Below are 7,904 nucleotides of genomic sequence, written 5' to 3' on the forward strand. Positions count from 1 at the left end.
CAAATGGGGTAGGGAATGGGAACATCAGTGATAGTGTCAATGATAAATTAATACAAAAATAAAATAAAATACACAATGAAAAAATAATAAAATGACTTACCTAAGGTCACTAAGACTTTAAAATCTGGGAAAAAAATAGAAAATGTACCTCAACTAATAACTTACAATGTTTCTTATTAAATACCACACACTTTGCATAATAATTATCAGCATGCCTTGCAGGGACTCAGTAGGGGTTAAAGAGCTATTATAATTACTCAGCTCATCCATTTATTTAAAAGGTATATACAGAGTACGAGTGTGCGCACTGAAACACTAGGATCTATTCGAGCACAGTAAGAGGCGCACCTGTCTTGGGGATATTTACAATTCAGTTTGTACATAAAAGGTACATCATGAATCAGAACACAGTGACAAGGTTATGTGTTGAAAGAGTTTAGATCATTTCAACTCAAGATGTGGACCATCCACGTCTAGAACTTGCCCAGCAGGCAGAGCTATGTGAGTCTCAGGGAAGAGATGAGGGCCATGATGTAGCTTTGGACCTGTTCAACATAGAGATTATAGGTGAAGACAAAAATAGGTAAGATCTCTTAGCAGGTGTCGATGGGGAGGGAGGCACAGAAAAACTTCAGAAAGGGAAACCTGGGGGATGACAGGGTATCTAATGGCGAGGTGGGCGTATAAAAGCTCACTTAAATTCTGTGCACCTCATAGTTTTCACTTGTAAAAACTAATGGATCTTGGTTTAAGAGTATTCTAACTATTTCCACTTCTAATAGTTATGGCTTTTACTATGAAAATATGTTAATGTTGGGAGAGCAGCTGAAAATAGAGTTTCAGCCTTAAATCTCAGAAAACAATAACAAAAAAAAGCAGCTTCATAGCTGTTGCTTTGCCATGGTAAATAATTATTAAGTAGTTTTATTTTTTCACAAAAGACCATTCGGATTGTGTCAATTGCTTTTATTTATCTACAGGATTTCAGCTTAAGACATGATCTTGCTGTTACTACGTACGGAAGTTCTGCATGGGAGATTTTAGAGAGAAAACAAATGGCACCTTTAACCCTCAAGAGGATTATTAATGGGGTAGAAAAGACAGTGCTAATAACTATAGTAAGCTTTCCTTCAGTTCATCCTACATACTGGGATTTACTTTACTTCTTGACCGATCTTGTTTTTCCTGGATACACGTGGAAAGCAGAGCATTTTCGTGGACCATTATAATAGGACTGCAATATGAGGATGCTACACGCAGAGGTCTGGAAGACGAAAGGTGAAGAATCCTTCCAGAGGCTCTCAGGGAAGTCAGGAAGGCATTCTGACCACGGGATTGGGAAAGACAACAGGGGATGCCTGCACCTCTACCGCTCGCCAGCCATCGCCTCCACCCTCCGAGAAAGTGTCGGGGGCATGTGTGACCAGCCTGGCAAAGAACAGTACTGCCCATGCCATTGTTCCCCATAAAGTTAGAAGTGGAGGAATCACAATCCACATCTGAAGGTAAGGTTAGCATAGTTTGAAGATGACCACTGGCCCCAGAGTGGAACTGACCAAGCGAAGAGTTTTTCTCTAGCTTTATCCAAAGCTTGGTACACTCAGCAAAGATATCTAAGAGAGTGAACACAGAAGCAAGCATATTTAAGTTTGGCACATGGATTTGGGAAAAGGATTAGGACTTCAGAGGAGTTAGGTGAAATAAATGAGCTTCTTGTGCTGACTCACTGAGAAATCATCAGTGTCTAAATTTAAATACTTAGTGTAAATTGAATTACAGAATATTACTCTATTAAATTTCATTATTGATTTTAATAGATGACCTTCCCTATATTACAAAAAAACAAGCTACTCAAGCACTTGGGAAGGGTGGGATGGTGCTAAAGATGGTAACACTCCATAAAACTACCTACCGGAGGATTCTCACCTGAAAAAGCCGCACAGGTATATGTACAGCTGACCCTTGAACTACACAGGTCTGAACTGCGTGGGTCCACTTATATGTAAATCATTTTCAATAAATACTTGTACTCTCTTCTTTTTCTTTCCCAGGACACCTTTGGGAGCCCACAGATATGGAGGGCTACCTGTATGCATTGATCTGCATCGTGTTACGTAGGAGACTTGAGAATCCATGGATTTTGGTATCTGTGGGGGTGTTGGAACCAATCCCCCTTGGTACAGAGAAACAACCTAAGTTGTGGGGCAGTTGAAAGTTATATGCAAATTTTCTACTGAACAGGGGGTGGATACCCCTAACCTTCACGTTGTTCAAGGGTCAACCGTAGATGTGTCTTTTTGGATATTTCAATAAGAATGCTAAGAATAAGAAATTCAAGAAATAGATTTTTAAATTGTTAAAATGATGAAAAAATTTAAAATTTTAGTTATAGTCCTTAGTGGTAGGTGAACATTTTAGGTTAGAAAAGATTTACATGTCATGTTTTTAAATGAATGGATAAAATCCACCTGCTGAGTGTCTAATATGTGTCGGACTTTGGGCACTGCTGACACTAAGCTGCAAATGATCCCTGTCTTCCTGGAGTTATCAGCCCAGGGGCCTGTGCCAACTCTACGTAATAGCAAAGGTCTGTGCACAGTGCCCTTATCACAGCATGTGGCCCTTATCACAGCTCGTGTTCTCCTGCATTGTAGTTGCCCATCTGTCTCTGCTTAAATGTAACTTTTGACCAAGCAACTCTTAAAAAGGATAGGGCTTAGAAACTAGAGGTTTCCGTAGAAACCAGAGGTCTTTCCCTTACAAAACCAAGCTAAAATTTAGATTAGTCTTTGTTCCCCATCTCAGACAAGACAGTTCAACAAAATTAATTTACAAAACTATCAAACCTAAGCTTAGGATGTACACTACTTTAAGTTATTTTATTCCATGTGCTGTATGTTACTTAGCACTTCGAGAGTAAATTAGGGATTTGGAAACATCATGGCAAGGAGCTAAGAGTGGGCAAAGGAAGCGACTCCGTAACAGTCACTCGTCTGGCAGGTTTTCTCCAGGAGACTGACGGTTCATTGAGGGTTCTGTTTGTACGCAGTGATGGGGAATGTGTCCACAAAATTCAACCTCTGCTATGTTTTTTTTACCATTTATAAAGTTAATGATTTCATTTTTAACTTTCAAAAGGTTTTATTCTATATAAACAAAATTTAGAACAACCACCTGTAAAAGTTCCTGGATTCTTATAAAAGTTCAGCACAATCTTTTTCTAACAATAGACAAGTGTGTGACATACATTAAGTGCACATAAATATTTTTAAACAAATGTGTTAATGAACAAATGAACATGAATGAGAGTGACTCCATCATGTATTCCATAAAAAATTAGTGGGGTTTTTTTTTGCTGTTTTAGGGTTAACATTTATATTTAGAAGATTAAATAAGAATCCTGCTTACTTAATAAAAATGTACGCGTTCTGTAAACAGACACTCTCCTTTGGGCCCTTGCTATAGCACCACCAGACTGAATAAACTAACTCGTATCACTTCTAAAACTTCCTAGAATGAGGCCAAAAATGTCACCTCATAACGGCATCTGTTACATTTCAAATAGAGCAATAATGAATTTCTAGCATAGAATAAAATGAGCCTCCAGTTAAAGTTCTATTACACCGTGTTCTTAATTTTTAAAACCATGACATGACTATTAATAGCCTATCTGATTTTCTAAAATTAAAATGAGAGAAATAAAAGATTTGTATTTAGAAAATTAAATGAGCAGAAAACATTAAGAGATGAAACTAATCTTAAAAAAACATAACATTGACTGTATTCCAGTTTTAAACTTCGCAGGCCCTGAAGGGCAAACAATGCTTTTCTATTTGAGCACACTCTGGAATCCTCAGTGAATGTAGCCAGCTCTCTGCTATGTCCCCACCATTCGCCTGCCAATTTTCTGTCATTTCCTCCTTCAGATGACAGTTTGTGTGACAAAGGTCTCTGGGTATATTTCAAAACATCTTAAATTATTTAACATTGTACCACCAAGCACCTATTTTAAAGTGTTCTTTATTCTCCACAAGACTAAATTTGTCAGAAGGCACAAAGCAGCATTCACCTTAGCCTCCTCCACAAAGAAATGGCTAGAAAGCTCGTGGTGTGGAATGAAGCAATGGCATACTAATTGCTCTTTGTAAAGAAAACAAGTTTCCAGTGGCTCAGCCAATTTCTGTAGTTTGACATAAACCAACAAAACAATAAAACTAATTATTTACTATATTTCTTTTTATATTCTCTATGTGCTTTTGCTAGTTTCAGACAATTTCCTTTTCCTGATAAACAATTCATTGTGAGCTGAGAGAATCACTTTGTATTAGGCTTTTTTTTTTAGGGTTCCAGTAACCTGATATGGAAACACAGTCCTCCTCTTCTGGCACCTCCCTGCTCCTCATTCCAGATCACTCCCATTAGGTGGTAAGACACTGGTGACACACTTCACAATTTTTATCTAAAAAGCAGTCAAAAACATATAAGCAAGTGACAAAAACCATTTCCCCATTTCATGCATTTTAAATCATTTCTTTTTCATTTCATAATTTTGTGAATGTTTTTCAAATAATTTAACTGTAAAGCTTAGTTTATAAATACTAAGAATGTTAAATTCCATAGTCAACTTAACTAACAATTTGTGCCCAAAGCAAAATGAGCTATAATCACATCCACAGCGATATATTGTGTATTACTTCACTCTGAGAAACTTATTTTTCTATTTAGCCCACTCTGTAGTCTTATATGGTCTTTGTCACTGTTTTTTTAGCACTTTAATTTCTTTTTCCTTTTTTTTTCCTCCTAAAAATAATTTTTGTGACTTCAGGAGCTTAGTTTTTATTCCCAGGTGGAAATCGTTTGATTATCTTCAGGTGTTTGCTTACTTTCTTAAACGTTCAGAACAGCTCGCTGCAAAGTTGTCATTTTCCTTTACAAAAGGATCTGATTCCAAATAATTACTGTTTGTGTGTTGTGTGTCATTTGACAATATTTCTCCTTTTCCCTCGTCAGGATTAGAGAAGTCTCATACATTGTCCAACAAATCCCCCTTTCATTATGCAGTCAGCTAGGCCTGGGTATAGGTTGCCTATTTCTCTTCACCTGATCTAAAACCCACCTGAATGCTGAGTTTTTCTCACAGGAATGACAAGAAGTTAGCACATGTATCAGGATCAACCCAGAAAGCTTTGCCCAGAATTCAGCCCAGCTCCAAGCAACCATTCTGCAAAGAATAAAAGGAAGCCATTCTCAAAGGTAAAGAAGCCTATCCAATTCATTTCCAGGCTTTGTAGATAGATGGAACTTTATTTTTTCTGTCAGCATGTAATTTTTGTATGTAAATGTATATAGAATCCTTAAGGAAGTTTCCTTTCAACAAAAGTCACTACCCTACCATTCTTTGCAGGGCTCCCCCTCTTTTACAGCCACACTGTGAAGCACACCATGTAACAAAAAATCTGCTGTGCAACAAAATCCCCTGCCCCTAAAAGCAGATATCTGGTGCCCACCGTCAATACAGCTTCTGTGATCACTAATGTTCAGTCAGTTTATGTATGGAAAGATTATTGTTTTCTTCTTTCCTTCTAGGAGTCAATTTGTTAAGAGGAGTGGGTCTCTTAAATTATTCGTTAAATATACTTGTCGGTCTTGACAACACAGCAAAAAACATTTTCATAGTTTTATGAGCAAAGGTCATTCAACTTCTAGTCTCACTGAAAAGGTGCTCTTCCAATTTGGAAAGAAAATCAAATTGGTCAGATGTTTAGAGTATTATTTTTTTAGAGTAGTAATTTTTAACATCTATAAGAAGGTAAAGAAAATTTTGTTAAAAAATATAAAATCAGTCTAGATTAGTATATGTCAGATCAACTTAGATAACCTGAATAAAAATTTCCTATAAAGTTTTACTTTTTGAAATATAAGTTTTCTGATACTTCTAGATAAAAGGCATGAAAATATGCAAATGGAATTTCATAGGATGAATTTAGAGACTAGTAGAAATGTAAAATTTATGTATTAAATGCTTATTTCTTCATCCAATTAGTTAAAAGCTTATAAATCTGTTAAAAGACAATTATTACGCTAGATAGTCTTCATCTTTTTAAAGAGTTAAAAAAAATTATTCTTTTCTAGATGATAGTCATTAATTATTTATAGCCACATCATTGTACAAAAATAAATCTGCTCACCAGTTACTAGAGGATCTCGCTTGCCCAGATGTAGGGTTTTAAGAGTGGCTTCAGAGAGAGACTTGGAGGAGGAGACGCAGAAAACAAACACATGATTTCTACAGCACAGCAGCTGAGAGCTCAGAAATGCGGCATGGGGTCTTGACATTCATCTGTCTTTAAGGTTACTCTGACATCTGAAAGCAATTGATATCCTGAGCCTTCCAGCACTTCGGACACACGCCTAACACAAGATAAATATAGATTCCTGACACCTGAGCCAGATGAAATCAAAGTTAACTTGAAAAGTCTCACTCATTCTTTGTCTTGGCTGAGGAAAATAAAACCTTTAATCCTTTTCCTGTTAAAACCTGTTATGCCCCTTAACAAATAGCTGCAGTGCTTATGAAAAATAGTACATAATTCAAACAATCAATCACTAATAATCAGTTTGCTTCTCTCAACCATTTTCTGTGATAGTGTTGAGACATGTTCAAATTTTCTTTTCTTGATTAGGTACAAGAGAAAGATAATAGTGAATATTAAGTGTTATTTGACAAATTACCTTTAATAACTTTTGTGGGGAAGTCCTTGAAATGTGAATATCTTTGGTAAACTTTCTAGTATATTTTTTCTTTTATATAGTTTCAATAGTAATGGACTTTTTTGTTTACATCAATTCATGTGGCAGAAAGTGTTATGTATTGTCAGGATGTTTTGATTAAATTTTTTTTTTTACATTTGAAAAAACAATATACGCATTAGTTCTTTTTTTGTTTGTTTATTATAGTGTTTTTTAACTTTATATTTATTGCTTATACCATTACAGGTGTCCCCCAAATTTCCCCCTTTGCCCACCTCCACCGAGTCCTCACCCCGCCCCCCCCCCCCCCCCCCGGCAATACTTTTTGAATAATGAAAAGGGTCGTAAGGCAGATTGGTGCAGCGCTGTGGAAAGCAGTAGGGAGTTTCCTCAAACGATTAAAAATGGAATTTTCTTATGACCCAGCAATTCCACTTTTGGGAATATATCCAAAGAAACCTGAAACACTAATTCAAAAGAATGTATGAATGCTTATGTTCACTGCAGCCTTTATTTACAATAACCAAGATTTGGAAGCAGCCCAAGTGCCCATCAGTAGAAGAGTGGATAAAAAAGTTGTGGTACATTTTCACAATGGAATACTACTCAGCCATAAAAAAGAAGAAAATATTACCTTTTGTGACAGCATGGATGGACATGGAGAGTATTAGGACCCTTTTAATTATATAAAGAAGTGTTTTTTGTGTGTATAAAAGTTATTTTTATTACTTGAACTAGAAACTTGTTAATAAATGTCTTATCAAAGAAGTGAAAAACTAAAAATTCAGCGAAGAACTAAAAATTCGATGAACACAGGATCCCATATATTTTCTATGAATCATAATAAATATCATAGCATTTCTCCAACATTGTAAGCACCATCATTTTCAAATATAAATTATGTCTTATAAATAAGAAGAGGACATCCTAAATTTTTTCCCATGAATTATATATTCACTATCATTAAACTGTTCATTTCCTCCTGGGCATCAACTTGAGGGGTATATGGCAAAAGAAAGGATACGGATGCATTGAGCTAAAAAACAAACAAACAAAAATAACAAAAAACAAGACTGTGGCTGATAGAAAACAGTCTGGTGGTTCCTCAAAAAATTAAGAATAGAATTACCATATAACCCAGCAATCCTCCACCT

General features: G+C 36.0%; 1 protein-coding gene across 2 annotated transcripts in view; it reads right to left on the reverse strand.

The window, feature by feature from the left end:
* CD36 (CD36 molecule (CD36 blood group)) overlaps window positions 1-6,359 on the reverse strand; it is a 79,557-nt gene extending 73,198 nt beyond the window's left edge. The window contains exons 1-2 of one of the 2 annotated variants that reach the window (XM_045194077.2): window positions 5,117-5,222; window positions 4,355-4,459 (exon numbers count right to left, since the gene is read on the reverse strand). The gene's annotated coding sequence lies outside the window, so the exon portion shown is untranslated. Of the gene's footprint in view, window positions 1-4,354; window positions 4,460-5,116; window positions 5,223-6,188 lie in introns of those variants that run through there. The other variant, XM_045194104.3, reaches the window with a different exon arrangement.
* Window positions 6,360-7,904: the final 1,545 nt, after the last annotated feature.

This window comes from Desmodus rotundus, chromosome 6, assembly GCF_022682495.2.
Source record: "Desmodus rotundus isolate HL8 chromosome 6, HLdesRot8A.1, whole genome shotgun sequence".
NCBI lineage: Eukaryota > Metazoa > Chordata > Mammalia > Chiroptera > Phyllostomidae > Desmodus > Desmodus rotundus.